Here is a 22,024-nt window from a genome sequence, read left to right as displayed (position 1 = left end):
TACAATACGATGTGGTGCAGCTTTGGAGAAGGATGGGGTGGGGGGTGGGGAGAGAGAGAGAGAGAGATATTTCAAGTTGGTTTGGGTTGTTCTTTGTATTCTCCAGCTTTCACAGCCTTGGGTTTGCCTTACAGTGGTAGGGATGCAGGCAGCCTTCTCCTATCCATCCCACAGTACTTCTGTAGTTTTAGCAATTATGTGCTGTGTATAAATATACCTGACTTGCGAAAACTGCTTCATATTCACATATGTTTTCTTTTTAAATATTTTCTCTTAAACGAGACTGGATGTTAACATATCCATGAAATCAGATGAAATCAAGGACAGTCTTGCCTTTCCCATGATCCCCTGTGGCTCACAGAGTTTGCTGCAGGTACAGAACTCTCTCAAGCTCGTTGTACCAAGTAGGGCTGCAGTGAATTGAAACCCTTTTGTTTCAGTTGAAGTTCTAGCAAGTTATTGCTGCTCAATCTGGATATTTTCAGGCGTGACAAAGATATAAGAATGCAACTACAGATTTTTATTGCTGCCCCAATGTATTTCCAGTGTGGTGTTATTACTTCAGAGTTCATTAGGAACAAACAAAACCAGCAGAAAGCATACTGCTTGTAATGCAATGCCGCACAGCACGGCTCACTCTCTGCTGGCTGATGAAATGGCTGAGCTTTGGAATAAGCAGGATCCCAACAGTTTCCTCTGCAGCTTGCCTGAAGATTTCCCAGACTCGTAACCACTTTCATTCATTATCTGCTGGTACACTTGGATAAGAAACAGGCTTCTTTTTGAACAGGCAATGAGGAAAATTTCCTGTGGTGACAAGTAGGTTTTTGTTTTGGGTTGATCTAAGTATCAAATCAGTCTTATTATATCTTAGTTTCTTGGTTTCTTAGTTTCTTCTTGTTATTTAAAGCAAGATTTGGAGGACCAATTCTTTGCATCCTAAACAAGGTGGTTGTGTGTGTGTGTGTGCGTTTTTTTTTTTTTTTTTTAAATCAAAAAAATACTTTGTGGATTACTCTAGACTATTTCCTGCTTCAGTGGGAATGTGGGATACATTGAAGCGCTTGAACATGTCACTGGGAGACTCACACTTTTGACCAGTTGCTGTTTGAGTCGTCTGACTTGGATAATCCAGAAGACCAAGGTTAGAAGCCAGAATTCCTGAGAATCATAGGTGGGGAATAAAGAAAATAGAGTTCAGTGGGAAAGGCACTGCATAAGATGCATAATGAAGATGTGTTGAAGACATCTCTCAGTGATTGCTTTCAAGCAACTATCATTAAAATTCCATGTTCTGATAGATGTCTCTTCTTTAAAGGTGTTTCAGCATTATGAGGATTGTAAACATATTTTTCAGATTTTAAAAAACCCAAACGCAATTCCTTTAAAGATGTGTTTGTTTTTATTATTTTTTATATAAACATGCAAAAATGAGCAAACAGAAAGCCTTAGCAATTGTGTGTATATGATTGAAATGCATAGATTCTTATATATAAATTATCATTGCATGCAGTTGTACAAACAAATGGAAAAGCTGAGTTTAGGACCCCTTGAAAATAATCTATTTCTGTTAGACATGCATATCATTTAGATATATGCTTGTCTACGCAGTGTATAATTTTTCACTGGCTCTTTCAGAGGTAATTTTGGAAGGCGAAATGTGCCGTGTGAATATGGTACTTAAAACTGTAGAATGCTTCCATGAGAAAATATAGGATTAGTCTGCAAATAATCTCTTCAAAGGCCCTATTACAATTCTGAACTCTCAGATGGCTTGGCTAGTCTTTGCTATTGCTTTAGAGGGACAGAGAATGGTAAGACCATTTACATGTATTGTCACAAAATAATTTTATGTGGTTGATCCCGCCTGACATGATGCTTCACAACATGATGGAAAATTCATAAATGTTTTCTTCAATTTGGTGCTCAAGAAGCACTTAAAAGCGCTCATTTCTTTAAGAATTATTTTCTCTCTATATATCCAATTCATAGATTATGGTCAAGTGTTCATTTTTATGGTATTTACAAGAAATCAGTTGAGCCAGCTTGCTCATAACACCCCTCCCTTTCCCTCCACCCCCTGCCCAGATGCATCCTTGCAGCATCAGGGAACAAAGAGAGTTGAGATTCTGAGCCATGCTCAGATTTGATTTAATAGTACATTTTCCTGTAGTAAATTTTCGAGAGGCTGGATTGTTTGTGGTCAAAGATTCTAAGGTTATGGCCATTATATTAAAGACAAGACTGGTGGTTACTATGTTTTTCAGCTGTCTAATATTTTAATTGGGGTTGAAGTTCCTGGTCTTGTATTTGTAAGCTGTGTGTGTGTGTCCCTCCCCGCCCCTCTGCTCAACCCACAGATGCCTAGTGATAGTCTTCACTCTAACTTCTCATTCCCTTAGTGGTAAACCATCCCACCTTCCTCTTTGCATGGACTGGGAGTTTGTCAAAGATAGTCTGCTCTGGGCATTGAACTCTTGGAAGAAGCTCAGATTAATGGGAAAATCTCTCTAACCAATTCATCAAACTGTATTGTCTGTTGGGGCTAAATCACAGAAGATTGAGTTGTCCCTTACAGCATTAGCTACAGAATCTTTAGCGTGCTTGTGGATAAGTATGCTGTTGGATCCTGAGGCTTTAGATTTAACTGCAGGCATACTGGGTGGAATGAAGCCTGTTCAGGGGTTGTACTGAAATCTGACAGCTGCTATTGGAGCAATTGTGGTGTGGTAAATTTGTGCTCCATCTATTCACTCAAGTCGAGATGAAGCACAGAGTGACAATGTGCCGGTACGTGTACCGTGTCAAAACTGAAATGTGATCTCATGTTTCCAAACAGGAGATCGCTGCTAAATATCTCACGGTACTAGTGATGCTTCAGGATTCATGTGGAATTGCTGGAATTGGATCAAGAGTTTACCGCAGTGAGTGGCTTGACTTTCAATATTGGCCAAGTATGATTATTCTGGATAACAGTATTTAAGGTTGGACTGGTGGATAAGTATTTGGAAAATGGATCACTGTCTGAGACTGGCCATAACTCCCAATATGTGAGGTCAACCTTGCTTTTCCTGTTAGAGAATTCCTCTGCGGCTGTCTCGCTTCCCTCCAAAATGGAATTGGGGTTTTGCTGTTAGCCTTTGGGAAGGATATTCTCTGCTAGACTCTTCTACACTTTGGTTGGCTTTATGGTTTGATCTACCATCACTAGCAAGGCTTTTTAGAGTTCTGCAGATCATTTTGGGTTACATGACAGATTAAGTGAGAATGAGAACGCGTGGGGTGTTGGTGGCATAATCCTGAATCCAAGCCTGACAAATGAGGTGTTCTAAATTGAGCTAACCAGGAACACAAAGCATCTGCTTGTCCACTTGCAATTAGAAGAAATCATTCTTGTTTTGTTCCTAGTTTTGTTGCCTTGGTTAAGGTGACTTGCTCTCATGTGGTGTGTTCTCCTTTATAAGGGCTGTTTTAGTGACTTTGGAGGTGGGGAGGAGACCAGCTGGCTATAAAAGAGGTGTGTAGAATTCAGACTTTTCCTACAGTTGCTTTACCTAGTAGCTTTACTTGCGCGGGTAACACATTTGTTTTAGTCTGTCGTTTTGTGGCTTGGCCTTTGTGTTCTCCATAAACGAAGTGTGCAGCTTGGGAAGCACTGGGTACGCACCAATGCCATTTGTATAGCTAATGCTTCTTTTTGGGGGAGGTTGTAGAAAAGGTTGTGGTGAGAGAGCTCTGAGGAGCAAAGCGTGTCACACATCATCAGACTGTAGAAGTGTGGAGATGGCACGTTGATACTGTTACATAGTTCCCACCGGGTGCCTGTGACCAGGTGATAAGACAGATTTTTCACAGAACTTTGGTTGCCTTTCACAAGTTGACGATAATTTATCAGCCTATGCACCTAGAGTGAGCGGTTCTTTTTGAACCTCAGTTTGTGTTAAGTGGAATTAATAGTTTAAAAGGTGTCTCCACAATACATTAGATAGCTAAACTGGTTCAGGAATTCAAAGGCATCAGACCGTTTGGTTACCATAGTGAGCACAGCAGGAGATTTTTGCTAAATATTGGGATTGTATTTGTTGAGATGCACCAGAAAAGGAGTTCATAATCTGGGTTATTCTGCAACAGAAAAAATGTAGCTAGCAGAACAACCTTAATGAAAACTTACCAGTGACCCCTGGTTTTGGATATTGGTCAGACGTGTCTTATTCTGTCAGATAATGAGGCTGCTTAGTTCTGTTTAGAGCAATAGGTAATCTCTTTGGACAAACCCAATGGAAGCAAACAATGTGTTTGAGGGCGAGACAGGCGATGCAGTGACGGTGAGTGATCTCAGCCGAGGAGCCTGTTCAGTTCCTGACACAGCTTTCAGCTAGTGCATTGGCTACAGCAACCATTTTCTGGATCTTGTCCTGTTTTTTGGTGGGAATCTGTATGTTGGATTAAAAATCTGGTAGCAAGTGGAAAAAGAGTAAATAGAAAAGAATTGGGAAGAATCCCATATGAAGTGGAAAAAGGTTCCCTTTCTGTGCTGGGAGTCTGACTGTGGTAGGAGTGCTGTGACAAACTGATGCAGGGATCCTCGAGGTAAATAAAACCTCTGGACAAAGTCTGGCCCGTGACATCAAACCCTGGGTAGATGATATCTATGAAACCTTCTTCCATTGTTTGTTTTCCTGTGATGTTTCTTCAGCCTTTTGCAGTCACCAATTTTCACTCACCATATTCACAGAAACCAGTTTTGGTCAACAGACCCCTCTTCACTCTTCCCTATTCACTAGATATAACCTCAATTCAATCTTTAGACTGTAAGATCAGGCATTTTAATCTGATCTTTTGTTTCTTTCTCTTTTCCATCTTTGCTAATGATGCTTGCTGAGGCTGGTGGGAGCATTTTGTAAATCTTTGTTAACTCTCCTTGCAGCTGAGGCCAACATGGCTGCAGCTTGTTCAGCTTGGGCTGCGTCACCTTCTTCCAGCAGTCCTCGCGCTGCTGTCCTGCGGAGTTTGTCATCTGGGATTTGCCACCTGGGGATGATGCTGGAATGCTGCGCTGCTGGCTACGGAGCGAGCAGCTCGTGAAAGGAAAGGCTTCTTTTGGCCAGGGCTTGTGACCCCACCTTTTTTGGCTACTGAGACTCCTGATTTGTGTTTTCTGTGCTTCAAGCTCAGTTTACTGCTGTAAACATGCACCGAGCTACACACTGCATATCAGTCCCCACGCTGAGGCTGGTGCGGGATGTGGTGACCTTTTCAGGAAGGCCTAGTCTCCCCTGGAGATGCCTCCCTGCCACCAAAGATCAGCTGCTGATCAGTTGTAGATAGTTCATGGCCAGTATTTTTGGCAAGGTTGTATTTTGTTACTTTTCAAATTTACCTCTGGTCAGACTTTCTTTTCTGAGATGAGGAATAGCTGCTGTGGCTGCGTTGATTGTTGGTTTTGGTGTATTTCTAACAGAAAGATGCCTGCAGCTCAGGGTAGGCATACTTTAAAATGTGTATTTATGAATTTAAAATTACAAACACTTTTTTGTTTGGGTGTGTTTGGTTTTTTGGGGGTGTTTTTCGTTTTCTTTTTTTTTTTTTTTTCTCCAAATAAACCCTGCAAAGAGCTGATCCTTTGACTCACCCAGAAATAAGAGAGTTCCAGTGAGAGGCTGTTTTATGGGATTCATTTTGGAAGCTATTCAGGGAAATTACTGTAGGCTTTTTGAGCAAATTAGTGAGAGCGTGGAAGGACCACAAAAAGGCTTTTTCCCTTAAGATTTGTAGGATCTTATGAAGGGAAGAAACAACCCAACCCCTGGTAATTAAAGAATTTTTTTTATAATGAAATAAAATTATGCCAGCTCTGGTTTTGAACTTGGGTAAGTTCTTAGCTGTTTCTGCTAGTGAAAGTTTTATTTTAAATTGGGGCTTTTAGAAAGCAAAGGAAGTTACTTAATCACTGCTTCAAATGTATTTGTATATATGGGGGCGTGTGTGTATCCCCTTTGCAAGATGTTAAAGAGTTTGGATTTAGGATGTTGTTAAAAAAATAAATGTATAACTTGTAGGTGCGAAATGATCAAGGCAACTAATCTGTTGGGTTGTGGTAACCTCAGGAGCTCAGCTCGTGATGAATATAATTAGCCGAATTCACCTGAAGTGTTTATCTTGGGGAAAAAACAGTGAATCAAATCGCTGGGTCTTTCACGGGGACTTTTCGATTATTTGAATTGGAGAAGGGCATTTCTTGTTGCTTGAATTAGGTTAATATTTTGTGGGTATACTGCCGAGACAGCTGTGATTCAGGGCGTGAGGAACTGGGGAAACTATTCATGGACCTCTCCTGTTAAACAAAATTATGTCTTTGACTCTCTTAATAACATAGGTTATGAAGGGAAAAAGTCAGATTGTTGGAATAACTTAATCTGATTCTTGTAAATGTATGACACATGTGGGCAGTGTGATGTTGAAATGCAGTGAGGGGAGCAGGAGAAGAGCAGGTGCAGCCGTGGAGGATCCCAGCAGTATCCTGTGAAACTTTACACTAAATGGCAAATAACTTGGAAATGTTCCTTGTCTATGAATGGGGCTAATTGATTTATATGCCACTTGGTCTGTATGCTTGTTTGTATTTGAGGTACTCTTTGGATTCCCTCTATCTCTTGACTAATTCCAAACGTCCAGAGCAGGTGAGTCTTCAAAACGGAATGAGATGGATGTGGTAGCTTGCTAGTGACGGGGACCATGTTTCCCTAGCAACAGTATCCCCAAGGAAGCTTGCAGAAAAGCTTTGACCCTCAGTCCTGTTTCTGAGTTCAGAAAGTCTTGGGTTTGGCTGCGCTGTTTGTCTGTTTTGGTCTTAAAGGCAAGATGCTGAAATGCGAAAGCAACAATTTCATTTACACATGGCTGAAATCACAGCTGGCTGAAGCTGCTGCCCAAGTATTCCTTTGAGCGTACCAGACATCATGGACCTTGAGATCAGACAACAGCCACACTGAAGCTATTTAAGTAATTTTTTGAGGCTTTGGCATGCTTTCACATCAAAAGACAGATACTGTGCATGTGTATCTTGCATAATCTGGGACATAATGAACCTGAGATTATCTTATTGTAAATACTTTTGAAAAATCTAATTGCTGATTAACTTCATCAACCTGCATTGACAACTCAGCTGAGATAATGTGAGGAGGAAAAAACCATGTGTGAGCGCTGGGAACTGCCGGGGCCGAGAAACCTTTTCTGTTTCCAGTGACATTTTCAAAATCGTGTTTGCAGATGCTGGTCTATCTGCCTGGCGGCGCTCAGTAAATCCTGTGCAGCCTGCCACACGGGAAGCCAAACCCTTGTGCAGGGAGGGCAGCAGCCCCACTGTGTCTTTTATCCTGACATCTGAGATTTCTTCAGCCATGCCGGTGCATTGGGACGCAACAGTGTGCATCAGAAGGAGGAAATGAGATTCAACAAAGCTTTTCTATAATGTCTGCATTGGGTGTAAGCTGGTTCTCGGGTGGTCTGGACAGGCACTGTCTGGCTTCAGCATCTTCATCAGTGTAGATGCATTGTACATGGTTTTAGTGCTGGTATTACTTCAGTAGATGCTCAGGTTAGATAGTAAGGGAAGCCAAGGGAGTTGTGTGAGAAACTGTCTGCTACTTCGTGCATCCTTCTCATTTACTGTGCCAAGACCTGCGTTGTCTTAAGTTTCACAAACTCAGTGCTTGAACTCCTACCCGTTTCTGGGTGATACAAACATCTGCATGTGAGTGTGTGGTTTCTCCTCTTCTCTTGTCTCTGATCCCCAGTGTTACTTTTTCTGGGTGGGGATAGCTCATTAGCCTATTTAAAAATAACCAAAAAAACCCAAACAAAAAACCCTCCCAGCTTGAATCACTGAATTTGTCATAATAATTAAGTATGGTAGCTACTGTTTTGGATTCATTTCACCTGCTAAGAGATACTGCAGTCAGCACCATATGGTAGCCTTTTTTTTCCTTTTTAACAGACTTACAGCAGCAATTTGTTTCACCCGTGAGCCAGCACCACAGCATGCATTGCTTAACAGAAACAACGTAAGACTGGCGAGCTTTTCATTTTAAGTTTTCAAGGAGCATTTAGCTGAGCTTCAGAGCCTGGTTTCTGGCATTGTCCTATTTGCGTTGTAACTCTTTGATGTATAGGAGTGAGGGGCTGAAGGACGGAAGGGCTTGATTCTTTTTCTGACCAGAGACTCCTTAGTACTTCAGTCTTAACGTTTGCAAATAATGTGCTAATATTTACCTGCCTTTTAGATTTATTGCCAAGCTCTCTTCAATGTCCATATGCTACCCTGAGACTGTGAAAAGAAAATGGTTGCAGATATGGAAAATATTTGATTTGATGGGTGGACTGAAACTGCATGTTGAGTTATGGATATGTCTGTGCTGTAAAACAGGGCCCGGTGCAGGATCCCTGATCTTCTGAAACACAGAACAGTGTTACAGCACTATTCTGCTGTCCCTGAGGGCCTTATCCCTAACAGTACTGGGATGATGTGTCAGTGCTACTTTGAACTAGCATCTTTGATGTGGGTGGGTGGTTTTTTGTTTGTTTGTTTTGTTTTTTTAAATTGCCAGGAGTACTCAGATTTTGTATAGCTTGCTGCACTGTGCCCCGTAAGCTCATATACTTAATGCAAAACCATTGTTAGTTCAGGATCCCCTTGTCTTAAAGCTTTTTTTTGGTGACTACCAGATTGACTATGAATTTTTGTGTATTCTTAGGCTTCCTTAAAACTTGGGCAAGTCTGCGACAGTCGTGCAGTACCTTAATAGCCTGGAATGACATCTCCAGTGTGGAACGATGACCTAGTAGCATAGCCAGTTAAACTGCAATGCACAAGACTCATGTTTAATTCCCTGTCCATTATTGACTCTATATAACTCCAGGTAAATTGTTTAGGTTAGGGAGGCAGTAGGATTGCCTACCTCGAAGGGCTATAAGAATACACATGCACACCACAGTGGGTCTCAGATATTGTGATACTGGAGGATGTACGAGATAGACCATTTCAGACCCCGTCACCTCCCCAGGCAAAAGTCGATTAGGGTCATGCTGAGTCCTCATTCAGATGCAAGAGCTGTGGTCCTGGTGTCTTGCATCCTTCCTCCCTGTCGCCTAATTGGTCCTGGGATCTTGCAATTTGCGATGGCCATCTAATTCTGGATCAATATCTCGGGTTGCTTTTGTTATATCAGATAGTGTTGATAAACCCATTCTGCCAGTCGTTCACTTGGTGATAACCACTTCCTCTGCTTAATTGGGAATATCTGCTTAAAAATAAGATATGTATCTGGGTGAAATGCAGGTTACAAATGGTTGCAATTAAACCTCCTGTAGCAGATTACCTACATCTTGTCCTATTGTGTTTCTTTTTGCTTTCTTTAAAGGATAAGAATGCAACATTTCTAGAGGGTACAGGTGTTCTGTACAGAGCTCAGGATCATCTAAAGTGAAAGAAGTTTGAACTGTCACACATCCAGCCTTGCTCCTGTCTTGCATCTTTGTGTTCTTTAACTGGTATAAAATGTACTTTTAATTTCACAAAGCTTTAGAAACAATGGGGAGCTCTGAGTGTTTTTTTCTTTTTAATTAACCAACTTACTTAGAAATAAGATGTGACTTTTTGTGTGGGTGATTAAGAGGTTATTAAAGCAGTACCCAGTGGTGCTGCAGCTACAGCTAATGCTCTGTCAGTGTTTCCTTTAGACTTGGTTTAGACAAGGCTGGACTCGAGACTGGAATACAAATTGTCAGCTTTACAGCTAATCAAATTTTCTTGGAAAAAATTGAACTACTTGACTGGGACAAGGGACCGGATTTGTCATTGTGCTGTGATTTTTCTCTACTTTGGAAGCGAAGAAATGCAACAATTGCCTTAATCTTTCCTCACTTCTTGCCAAAGGTAGTTACATGCACGTTGGTGGCCTGAGGGAAGGCAATGCCCCACCGCGTCCCTGCAGGCAGACCAGGCAGCAGCAGGAGGGAGCATCCTCCACAACATGGGACTTTCCAATCCCAAATGCAAACTTCTCTTTCATTATGCACCAAGAGTACTTGCTCTGCACAAGAGAGAGTTTAAACTGAGTTTTAATAGGAGTGGGATAGAAAGAAATATGCCTTGGTGTTCTCTAATATGATGTGGAGAAAGGTGAGCATAGGGAAGGTAGTGCAGTGCCCAAGAGCTTTTTGTTCTTCACAATCTTTTAACTTCATGCATCCTTGCCACTTGCTAGTGCTCAAGCACTGTTCAAATTGGTTTACTTTGCAAATGTAAATGAACTTGTGAATGTTCACATTTTAGCAATGCCATATAGATACTCCTTAAAAATGTCACCTGGTGATTTTAATCTGTGTGGAATAAGCAGTTCTAGAAAAAGTAGATATACTTCTTTCTCAGTACACCTTCATCACAGCAAAAATGGTCCTGGTAATGTTCCTTGCCTGAAAGGTGTGTGTTTAGCGGGTTTTGGAAACAAATGGGAATTTGCATTCCTTTTCTGAAGCACCAATAAACTCCAATCTTTTCAATCAGCACCTGGTTTGAAGTTGAAATTTCTGGTTTGAGGGGAATCTGGAGAGGTGGCTCTGCACCTACGTGGGAGTAAAATGCAAGTAAAATACTTGCTTTTTAAAATGACAGTTTGCAGTTCTATATTCTTCCCTACTGGAAAACAGGGGTCCTAAATTTGTTGCTGTGGGCCTAATGAGCTGCAAGGGTGGAAGCTGGGCCACCTTGCAGTTACTGGATGATTGCCTTGTGCCAACCTGCATTGCGGAGCTTGCCCACGGGCCCAGCACCTGGAAGCCTTGGCTCCCTGTGAAGTGTTGTAGGCTCACCAAACTGGTGTTTGTCCAAAACCTCTTTTTATCAGAAATTTTCTGCTCAGCTGTTTTTACAGCTAAGATCTGCTGATATTTGCAACAGAAAGGATGTCGTGTTTCTTCTGCTTGCAGGTCCCAAAGTCAATATTTTTTTAGCAAATGCTGATATTCCAATTTGTTTTGCAATGCAGAATCCTTCATTAATCCAAAAATTGCTCCCCAGACTACAAATAAAGGACATGATTTTATCTTGTGGGAGAACAATATTGTCAAGTGTCCCTTTTTTGTTGTAGTAGTAGTAGTAGTAGTAGGGAGGATATGTTTCCTGCAGTAGGAGATACTTCAGAAAGCAGTTGTGTGGTTGGGGACTGCCTTGCTGGATTGATTTCTGAAAGTCGGAGATGCCAGTGAGTAAACAGAATAAGAGACTTGCAGTGCAAGTGGATACTTTTCTTCTGCTCACTGGAGCAAGCAGATGCACAGTATCAATTAGTGTATACCTTAGGGCACCTTATGAACTTAAAGGAGGGACAAGATCAAAACACCACCTTATGATTAACAAGAAAGATGAGTTGTGTAGTGACCTTAGAACAGAATCATAAAATATTTTGTCATTCCTGAAATTCTTTGAGGAAGAATAAACTGAAGGATACAAACACCCAGAACATCGAGCTCTTAGACAAGAAAGCAAAACAAAGCAAAAGGGGGGGGGAGAATAACAAACACTTCATTTCTCACTGAATTTAGTGTCTTCCATTTTAAAAAAAGATGGGGAAGGGAGAATTGGTTAACATATGCCAACACTAATATCAGATATGTTCTTTCATATGTGAAATTATCCCATAATTGAGACAAATTACTTGAAGCATTAAAAAAATCCCAGAAATGCTGATGTGGAAAAGACCTTGAGAGGTAACTTAGTATGTTGCCAGGTTCTTAGGCAAGATCAAGTATACCTGTCTCGCCTCCAGAAGCTGACAGTCTGTCTAACCTCTTTTTAAACCTTGCGATATTGATTTCTCATCTTCCTTAGACAGCCTGTTCAGGGTCTTCACCACTCTTACAGTTAACAAGACTTTCATTTTTCTAATACCTAATTCTTTCTACCGCTTGTCCTCCTGTCAGTTGTATGGAGAAGAACTGATGAATGTCCTCTTCTGTTACAGCCTTGTTGGGCATTTTGGGATGATGCTTAGCACCTCCTTAACTTAATCTCAGCTTGGCTTTGATTTGGAGGAAAAGAAGAGGAAGAAAAAAAGAAATCTTGGTTCTTTTCTTGTTGACCATGGTTCTGAAATCACTTAGTTGTTTGTGGGTTTGGTTTTTTGTTTGTTTGTTATTTTTTTCCCCTTCCTATTGACTCTTCCCTATATTTTAAGGAGTGGCACTCAAAATGGGATATCTATTGAGATAGCCAATGTCTTTCTAGTGCAATAGGAAAAGAAGAATAAGGTCCTTGGTCTTAGCAGCTCATGCTTCTGTCATACTTCTCTGATATTTCTGGTTTTCCAGTAATACTGTATTTTTTACTTGTATTCATTGTAACTTACTGAAGTACAGATACTTGGCTTTTTATAACCTCACACTTTCACCACATGCATTTTAGAAGGAAGAGTAAAATGAATAAATATAAAGTGTGCACTGTATCAAGTTTCAGCTTCCAGATATTGTATCTTAGTGCCCAACTTGTTGATTATATATTCTTTCTCTGCTGAATCTGCTCACATTTCTTAGCTCAGTGTCACCTACAGTTGTTCAAATGTATTTGTTGTTTAGTCCTGTAAGAACAATAGAATCTCTGGTATTACTGCTGATGGTGGCTATTTCAGAGATAATTTATCAGAAAAGAGCTGGTGACTTCAGGCCTTGAGCCACTTTCTTAGCAGAGCTTTACATGAGCCTCTGTGAATGTCCAACCCTCATGTACTAAAGATAAGAAACAATTTCTAGATTTAGGGCTAGTCATCATTGCTTTTGCAAAATTTGTTGATGTTGATGTAAATTTTAGAGTTATTTAGAGCTGATCTCCTGAATGCTGTTAGCGATTTAGGTTTTTAGAACCCTTTGAAATGAAAAAGATTTTACAATATTTTTATAATATTCTATTAGAACTATATCTTCTTGTCTGTGTATTGATGCTAGCATCATATAGTAATTCTTTGGCACTAGTAATACTCCATAATCCTCCAGTGAAGAGGAACAAACCCAATTGTTAAAAGGTCCATTCCTCCTCCTTGAAAAAGCTACCAGTGTTGTCAGGTAGCTCAGGTGGTTTTCAGAAAGAACTTATTAGAACATGTCAATTCACATAAAGATGAATATATTTGCAATATGTAGTTATAAAGCACTGTAAGATTCTTGAGTCTTATAGTATTATTGTTCCTAAATGCTTTCAAACGCAAAGTGACACTAATGCATTTCATTTAAGCTATTATTATTTCAGAGTTAATTTTACACCCAAACTGAAATAAGGAAAGCACTTTAAGAAATATTTGGAGGTGTTGCTATGTTATTTAAAATTACTTGGAGAAACAAACAAAAGCCCTCCCACATTCTGAAACATGAGTATCTAAAAGGCCTCATTTTATTTGAGAGGAAACTGTTGAGGAAAAAAATTCAAAGCATTTTTACAGGAAATGCATTTATCCCTTTTCATGAGTGATTACTCATGATGTTTTCCTTGATGCACTCTGTGATAATTATTCACATAGCACTTTGAAAATATGTAGTGGGTACCATATAATGCATATTGCTCTTGGTTACCACTATATTTGAAAGAATTAAGGTTCTCTGGCATTTTATAATTCTCCTCTGGGTTGCTCCTCTAAGTCGGGTCCTTGGGACTGGTCCCCCCCCCCATCTTTCTTAGGGCCCGTTCTGTCTGGTGTCCACCTGCTCCCCCCCCCCCCCCTTTTTTTTTTTTCCCTCTTGCTTCTTTTGGATGCTGTTTGAAAATCCTGAACCCTTTTTGCTCTTTTTTCTGTGATGCTTCCAGTGATGCTTCCAGCATTCCCGTTCTGCTTCTTGCTTTCCCTTTGTTCTGCTCACGCACAGCAATGTTTCCTACCCCGTGAAGCAAAATTTCTCTCCTTTTGTGCTTCAGTTTTCTTCTTCTCCTTGTGCTGACCTGTGCTCTGACTATACCCCTTCATTGCTTGCTCCCTTACTGTCTCCCTCCTTTGCACATCACTGTTGTCCCTGAGCCTCCCTCCATCCCGTGTCAGCCCCTTTCCACCCGGGTTTCCAGCTGCAGTACTTCCAGTTGATATTTTTCTCCCCCCCCCTTCCCCCATGTTTTTCCTAATACTGCTCTGCTCGCCTGCTATGTCTGATTAGCTGGCTCCAGGGTGTGAGTTAAATGTCAGTATAATTTTTTCTTTCTTCCAATCTTAAAGGAGTGCCATGAAATGGAATTTGAACACCAAAAAATTCACTTTTGCTGGGAAAGGTTTAACCTGCGGTGTCCAAGTAGGCACTAAATCCCCACAGGGTTTGCTTCTGTTCCTAATGACAATTGTTCTCTTGTTAGAATCCATCCTGATCAACAGTTGCCCAGTCTAAAAGACTGGAAGTAAAAATGGTTGCCATAAGTGAACTAGTGCCAATGAGTGTAGCCTCTTTTGTTCTTGCATCTTGAGTCTATTTGCTGCTTATAGTGTGCTAAGATACTTGCTTAGTGGTTGCACTTTCTCTCCTCTCAGGATATGACACTGGTCTCGATAACAATGATAATGAAGTAATAGTTGTGGGTGCACGTCACATCTTCCCTGTGCAGCTATTGCTTAATTTTTATTTATTTAATTTTAATACAGTATTTTTCAGTAAGGAGGCAACAGATCATAATCAGGTTTTTCTGAGAGCTTATGGGGGTTATTAAAAAAAAAAAATTATGGCAGTGCACAACAGCCAGTAGGTGTGTCTGACCAACTGTGACCAAGAAAATAGGACGAGCGAGACAGTGAAACAGGCTCTGTACTACAAATCAATCCAACGATGACAGGCAGGACCAGCCTTGCAGGAGGTCAGCGTGCAGTGGTTTTGTTCTGGATGCTGGGAAAAAGATTAGGAAAGATGAACAACTCGGCAGCAAGAGGCATTCTGGGTTTTGTTTGCCTCTAGCTGAACTCTTTGCAGTTAAAAGGTGGAGGCAGAGGCAGGGATGGTCTGGTTAGGCGGCTGCCTTCTGGCCAGGGGATGTGTTAGACATCGTGGCTTGCAGAAGAGCCCCTCTGAGTCATTGCTAGGTCTTTTCTGAACAAGGGCTGGTATTTATGACCTACTGTGCCAAATGGGGTGATAGGGATGTGACAGATGAGTGTCAGGCATGGAGGGCTTGACCCTTGACTTGTGCTTTTGGCAGCCCCATTGCGCCCGGGAATCGTGGGTGAAGAGCTAATTGTGCACTTAAGGGCTTTGCTGGGTGGGGGCCAGGAGAGCCTTCCATGGCCAGGCACAAATAGCTTGTGCTTTTGATCAAAACTGAATTTTGATCTGCTTTATATTTAGGGACAAAGTGCTCTTATTGCATCATTGACCCCTCTCTCAATTTAAAGCTCTTTTGTATTGTTTTCAACTGTTCACAGATACTTTATATTAAGATAAGGATCACTGTTTGGTTTTTAGAGAGATTTAAAGTAGCCTAAGGGAAAGCAGTGCACTTGGCAAGGGCAGTTACTTGTACAAAGAAAAAGACATTGCTACAATAAATATAGCAAACAAACCCAGTTCAGAAGGAAAGAGATGACATTTGGGAATTAAGTCCTGCCTCACCATGCTGTCGTTCAGGTTCGTATTTTCTTTTCAAGTGACATCCAAGAGCCACAGTCTGTGCAGTCCCATTCCCCTGAAGGGGAACGCTCTGTCCGAGATGCAAGTGGACCTCCAGTGACCACAGGTATAACCATCCTGTAAGGATTGGCTTTTTATGTACTTGATATGCATTAGCAGAAGAAAATAGAGTTGGCTGTTGATAAATAGATACATGATTATAGCTGGTATTGGGCTGTGCAGGGTGTTCTTCCCTGTGGATTGTGCTAATAATATGATGGAGGGAAAGGCAGAGAACTTTGATAATTAATCTGTGTTTGATTCCCAAAGATTAAAAAATTGAATAAGTTAATATTTTACAACCAGCTCCTTTTGCTTTCTTCATCAGTTGAATAGGGAGTCTCTCAGAACAGCTAACCCTTGATGAGTGGAAGGATCAGGAGGAAAACTGTTTTTAAGAAGGAATGAGAGAATTTATTTTTGCATTGCACATTTTGCTTGCTTTTTGCCCCACGCTCATGGGAACATTTTCATGAAAATCTAATAAAAAATAAATTAGAAATTTATATAAAAATGAAAATTCAGCTACTTCTTACTTGAAAAGTAAACACTACTTGTAAGCCAAAATGCATCTTTTAAAAAATGAAAATTAAATTGGAGTGAAATTGTGTGAAAGGTTTAGCTACATCTGTTAATGGCTTTTTTATGCTGGTGCATCTGGTGAAGGTCTTCAGAAATCTCGCTTCTAAACAGTCTGCATGTTTCTTCACAGGGTGCTTCCTGTTATGTCATGTTCTTGGCTGGTGTCAAGACCTAAACGCACTTAGGAGACACTGAATTGGGATCTCAAGATTTGTTTACATATGAGACCTTGAGAAAGACACTTGAGCATAGGTTTCATGTGTTGACATTTTAATCCTATCGTATCTGAAGCTCCATGGGGAAATAATTTTAAAAGGCAAATATGTTTATATCAAGCCAATTTTCATTTCCCCCCCTTTTTACAAAAACTCACCCTCCCTAAGATTTGTGATTATCCAACCTCAGCTGGATAATCCTCTCTCCTTCCTTTCCTCCAAACAAAGAGACTTGAATGGTTGGCAGAAAACAAGCACATTTGCCTTCAGTAAGCAGCTTACTCCTAACAAAACTTTTGCTTGTTTTTAAATGTCAGTGGGCAAAGGAACTGCCCTGGAAGAAAACATGCTTTTTTCGTGTTTTCTTTATCAACTGAACACCTCTTGGATGAACTGTCTGGTTTTGTGGGACTTGGTGTCTAACCAGTCAGAAAGTAGTGCTAAATGGTGTTAGGACTGGTGACAGTAATGATCTGTTAATATTAAGACATTACAGGCATTAACAGCTTTTAAAAACATTATTGCATTAAGGCAGGCTTTTCAGTCAGACTGTTGAGATAAACTGAGAAGTTGATGGTGGAGAGAAACAGGTTGGTGCTAGGACCGGCAGAAGAGAACTGTGAGGTTACGGCAATGCAGGAGATGAGATATGCTCCTGTTTTTGTTAATGTTGGATGATAACCTTGACTTGTGAGTCCTGCCCTCCCCCTTTTTCTTCATTAAGCATTTTACAGCTGGACTATGCCTCTTGACTTCTGATTTTTCACAGCTACCGCTGCTGATCATGATGTGCAGGAAACATGCCTTCGTGCTGAGTAGCTCAATTTTGGCATCTTGCCATTTTAGGCTTTCTGCTAAGCTCCCTGCGTGAGTAAAGAGAGTCACTGTCAAATTGGAGTACTTGTTGGCACACTGTTTTTTGTACCCTTAAATCCTATAGTTTATTATTTCTCTTGCTATCGTGCATAGGGACCTTCATTGTGGAACAGGACTTTGTTGTACTTGCATATAAAAGTTGAAAGAAAAGAAAGTCTCCCCCCACTGAGAGTCTAGGAACATGAGAGATGTTTTATGCACTTGTATGGACGCATGTAAACAAACAGTCAAAATGAATCACTCTGAGAACGGGTAATCTCAGCATGCCCACCATTCCTGCATGCCCCTTGTACAAAGCCTTTTGTAAGGCATTGCAGTGAAAGACTTAAAAAGATAAAGAGGTAATTTTGTAGAAGTTTGTGGAAACTCCTGCTAAGAGCCCAGATCAGGTGCAGATAAAATCTGAAGGTTGTTGTTTGAAAACGTAACGTGTAAGGAGTATTTATTGACCAAAGATAGGATCAGTTCTCAGTGTAATGATTGAGAAATGAGAGGTAAGGTGGAAAAAAGATCTCATGAAAGGTTTTTTGCTTGAAGATATGTCACATTGACAAGTCAGAGACTGAGGACTCTTGTGGGGTTTTGGGGGTCCCTCTGTTTACCACTTACCAATATGCAATGCAATTTGCAGTACTAACACTTCTCTCGTTTAGACTAGTCGTTTGTCTGTTCGTTTACCTTGGGCTTTATGGATTAGCATGCAAACCATAGCATATACTGGTATTTATCTTTCTGTTGTGTGTTTGCCTCATCTATGTATTTTCCAGAACACTTACTTCTTTCTGTGTTGTTAAGGTCAGTGGTTCTTAGTTGCATCTATCCATCTCATCGTAACTCTGGGCAGGCCGACATGAAGCTATTTGTTTAACCATTTCACTATCTCTGTCACCCTCTTGCTGTTGATTGAGTCTGCTGAAGAGACACACATCTATACAGCCACACTTGATTTGTTACAGGTCATTTTTCCCCCTCCCACATTCAATTCTTTGTTGTCATCAGTCAACTGCTTCATCTTAGCACCGCTCGCTTCCTTCAGCTTGTGTGTTGACCTCCACTGTTGCCAGCCACACCAGATGGAAGCAAAGTTGTGTGCCCATTGTGCCACTGATCACATCCAGGCCCAGGACGGCGTGTGCCAGCTGGCTTCGAAGGTATCATTTCGTTTGTCCTCCAGTTGCCATTGGTTTGGAGGATAATTTGGCATGTTGATTTTGGTCAGAAAAATTATCTGTGCATCTGTGGCAAGCCATCTGCTTTGTGCACAGTCAATGGCATGGGGAGTGGAATGGTTGCACCTGACCCTCTTCCACCGTATCACAGTTGATAACTTCTGTCTGCTTTATGTTTACATTCACGTATCTGGCTGGCTGCGAGTTTCAGTAAAACGCTCTGTCCTAGTGTGCGTTCCAGGGAGAGCATCCAGTTGCCTTTTCAATTACACTTACTCGCCTTTGTTTTTCCTGTATCCTTTGAGATAATGGCTAGGAGCTTTGCCTTGCTCTCTCCTGGCTTCACAGCACTCTGCTGCTGTAGTAACTTGCAGTTTGGCATGGGTTTTTCTGCTACAGTTTACTATCACGTACAGTCAGTAGATGTGAATTTCATTAGGGTGTTCTGCATGTATGCAGCCGTGGATCCTGTGTGTACATTCTTGTACACCTAGTAAAAAGTGCTGGTAGTGGAACATGCTGTTATTGGTGCCTTTCCTATGTATGTTACCGGTAGTGGGTGAAGACAGACTGATGCTGTGTTTGAAAATACATTCCTACACATATCTCTCTTGCTTCTTGGCTCAGGCTGTGCTACTTCACTGGGAACAAAGCCAGAATGTAGCCCTAATTTTGCAATATGCAATCACCAGCTTGAAAATGCTAAAGCAATTAAATGTGGCCTCACCCAAAATGGTGGTAGTGTCCAGTCTGTGCAGGTGTTCGTGTATGCCGAGTGGGAGCCTGGAAAACATCAATGCGATAGGTTATTGCACTTTTTCGTCTCAGGAGCAAGAGGGTATCATTATGAGTGACTGGATTTCTAGTCATGATGTTTGCAACAGTATTTGCTGACACATGGTAAATGCTGATTTTAGTTTCTCCTTACCTCGTTTCACAAAATGGAGCTGGAAATAATTCAGTACTTTGTATTTGCTGCTGCATGGAAATGTGCTGGTACTTTCGAATGGGAGGTTCAGACTTCTCAAATGTGAAATTTGGTGCTTCTGTCTCAGCAATTTCTTGCTCATCAACATGTTTAAGTCATTCTGCATTTGAATGGGTGAAGTAAGGTATAATTCATGTTACTATTGTTTCCAGTTGTTAGGAAAAGCAGACTGAGCCAAAATCACCTGACTCTATTCTTGAACAACAGGAGTTAGATGAAATATATTCCTAAACAGTCAGACTAAATTACACGTGTACTTTGGCAGACTTCAAATGAATGACATTGATGAATCCTTAAAACTGTGACCATTAAGTCAAGCACAGGCTTTGATACCATTAATGAAGAAATAATGTTTTGACGTTCATATCTTCATAAATTCTGACACTTGCAATTGTCCTTAAGTAACAAAACAGCGTTGTCATCTGCAATAATGTGCTCTTTAAAAATTTTGCCTGAGCTACTTAAAGCTGGGCACTTTATGTTAGGAACGGACAAGCGTTTCTTGTTTGTGCTTTTATTTCCCTTTCTCTGGCGGTCACAGGTCCTGCTGCTTAAGCCCTCAGCTGTGCTTCAAGGTCTTGTGCAGTGACTGTCATGTGGGTCAATAAGGCTTGAGCTGAGCCTCCAGACCTAAGTGATGTGTTGTGCACTGACTTAGCATATTGATGTATGACTACTTCCTTTTCTATCCTCAAGAAGGGCTTTAATGCTGCTTTTTCTTTTGTTGGTATTGCCTTTTGTTCCCATTACACGGAGGACAATCCAGTCTGAGAAAGATAAATTTCACAATTTGTCTTGTCAAACTCTGAGATGGAGTTTTCCGTTATGCTGGCCAGGCAGAGGAGCAGTAGTGCGCTTTCCAAGTGCGCGTGGGTGGCTGTGCGCAGAGACCCCTTGCTTTCTTAATGGGATCTGTGGACTTACCTCCCACACATCAACCTGCAAATGTACCGCAGAAACTCGCGCCTCCTTGGCTTGCTCTCTTCCTGCTTACCGATGGGGCTTAACAGTGCTGACTTTGGATGTAAAACCACTCAATAACCCTTCTTGGTAAGTCATCAATTACTAATGTGAAATACCCAGTCTGGGCACTTGCAGTGCTTAAGGATTCATTATGTTGCCTTTTGGTTGACCTGACAGAGCTGTTCAGCGCCTCTCCTTCCAGTGCAAAGTCCTAGATTCAGCTTTGCTCCTGGGACCACGTACTCCAGCACTGGCCGACCTTTCATAGCAAGGAGAGAACAGAACACAGCTGAGAAATTAATTTCTGGAGAGAGTTAGAAAAAGGTATATAAAAATATTTCACTTACTGAGAAGGGAAAAATAGCAGTGATCACGCTAAAGGTAATAGGAATCTGGTTCGTGTTCCTCGCTGCCCTTTACTGCAGCATTTAAATGTGTGGTGGAGAAATCCTCTAGCTATACAGCTATGTTATTGTTGACCCATTTTCCCAACAGCTAGTGGCTAAGACTGAATACATATTACTACCACTATAATTGTTAAATTTTGCCTTGCTGCATCGGGAATTCTGTGAATATTGTGAGTCTGGCCCAGAGCACTTTGCTAATCAAACACAAATTAAAACTAACCCAACTGACTGCTGTAAAAATATTGGTACGCTTTCCTAGTAGATTTAGTCTCATGTACTAAGAGAGCTTCGTGACCCTCTCTTAAACTATGTGGCTGTATCTCCGTTTTACAGAGGATGAAAATGAGATGCAGTAAGGCCTTTAACTTGCAACCACACAGCAAATGAAAATTGGCTTCTCCTAGTTTGAGACTGGGAGCTCTACCTTTGGTAGAGGTAGGCGTTACCCAGATTTACTTCCAGTTTTCTGTGTGTAAGAGGTGATTTGTAGTCTTGGTATTGCATTTCCTGCTTCAATAAATAGCTGCTTTCTGAAGGCTGTATATTTTAGGTTTGGTGCCGAAAAAGGCCATTAGAAGTTTTACTGCGATACGTTCCAGTGAAGAAATACATTAAACCCATTTTTTTTCTTTACCTTTAAGAACATCAGCCAAAATCATGCAGTTCTGAGGAAGGAATAAAGGAAAATACCCCACATTTTACTGAAAATGCACATTACATGCTGTCGATTGCCATTTTCCTTGTGCTGTACTCAGCGTGGCATCCTATAGCACAATGTAAACAAAATTATAATCTTATCAAGCAGGCTGCTCCTACAGTGATGACAGCTACTTAGATTGCCAGAAGCAGGGCCAGAAAAACAGAGACTATTTTAAAGCAGCTGACAAATTTTTTTTTAGCAGCGTGGGTTGAAAGAAAATTATAATAAAGATTTCATTACATGCTATTCAGAAGGGTCAATGCAGTAAGTCTCCAGCAGACCTCAAGGTCTGCGACTCAGATGGGGTCACTGTCCTGAACACAGCATACCTTGTGTGTTAAGATGAGGTTGGGAAGACTGGATGAGAGCACTGTGGGTCTAATTCTTGGGTGTTAAATGCGTTGGGGTTATTGCACCATCCGGTTGATGGGATGGAGTTACTC

At 41.1% G+C, this 22,024-nt stretch overlaps 1 protein-coding gene across 8 annotated transcripts in view; it reads left to right on the top strand.

Annotated features, from left to right (window-relative positions):
- The window catches only part of DAB1 (DAB adaptor protein 1), a 474,713-nt gene that overhangs the window by 15,766 nt on the left and 436,923 nt on the right, over positions 1-22,024 (top strand). For 2 of the 8 annotated variants that reach the window (XM_052801586.1, XM_052801581.1), the window contains exon 1: positions 2,833-2,924. The exons of the other annotated variants lie outside the window; for them this stretch is intronic. The gene's annotated coding sequence lies outside the window, so the exon portion shown is untranslated. Of the gene's footprint in view, positions 1-2,832; positions 2,925-22,024 lie in introns of those variants that run through there. 8 annotated transcript variants of the gene reach the window in all.

Source organism: Harpia harpyja, chromosome 11 (assembly GCF_026419915.1).
Source record: "Harpia harpyja isolate bHarHar1 chromosome 11, bHarHar1 primary haplotype, whole genome shotgun sequence".
Taxonomy (NCBI): domain Eukaryota; kingdom Metazoa; phylum Chordata; class Aves; order Accipitriformes; family Accipitridae; genus Harpia; species Harpia harpyja.
This window is presented reverse-complemented; position numbering and strand designations above follow the sequence as displayed.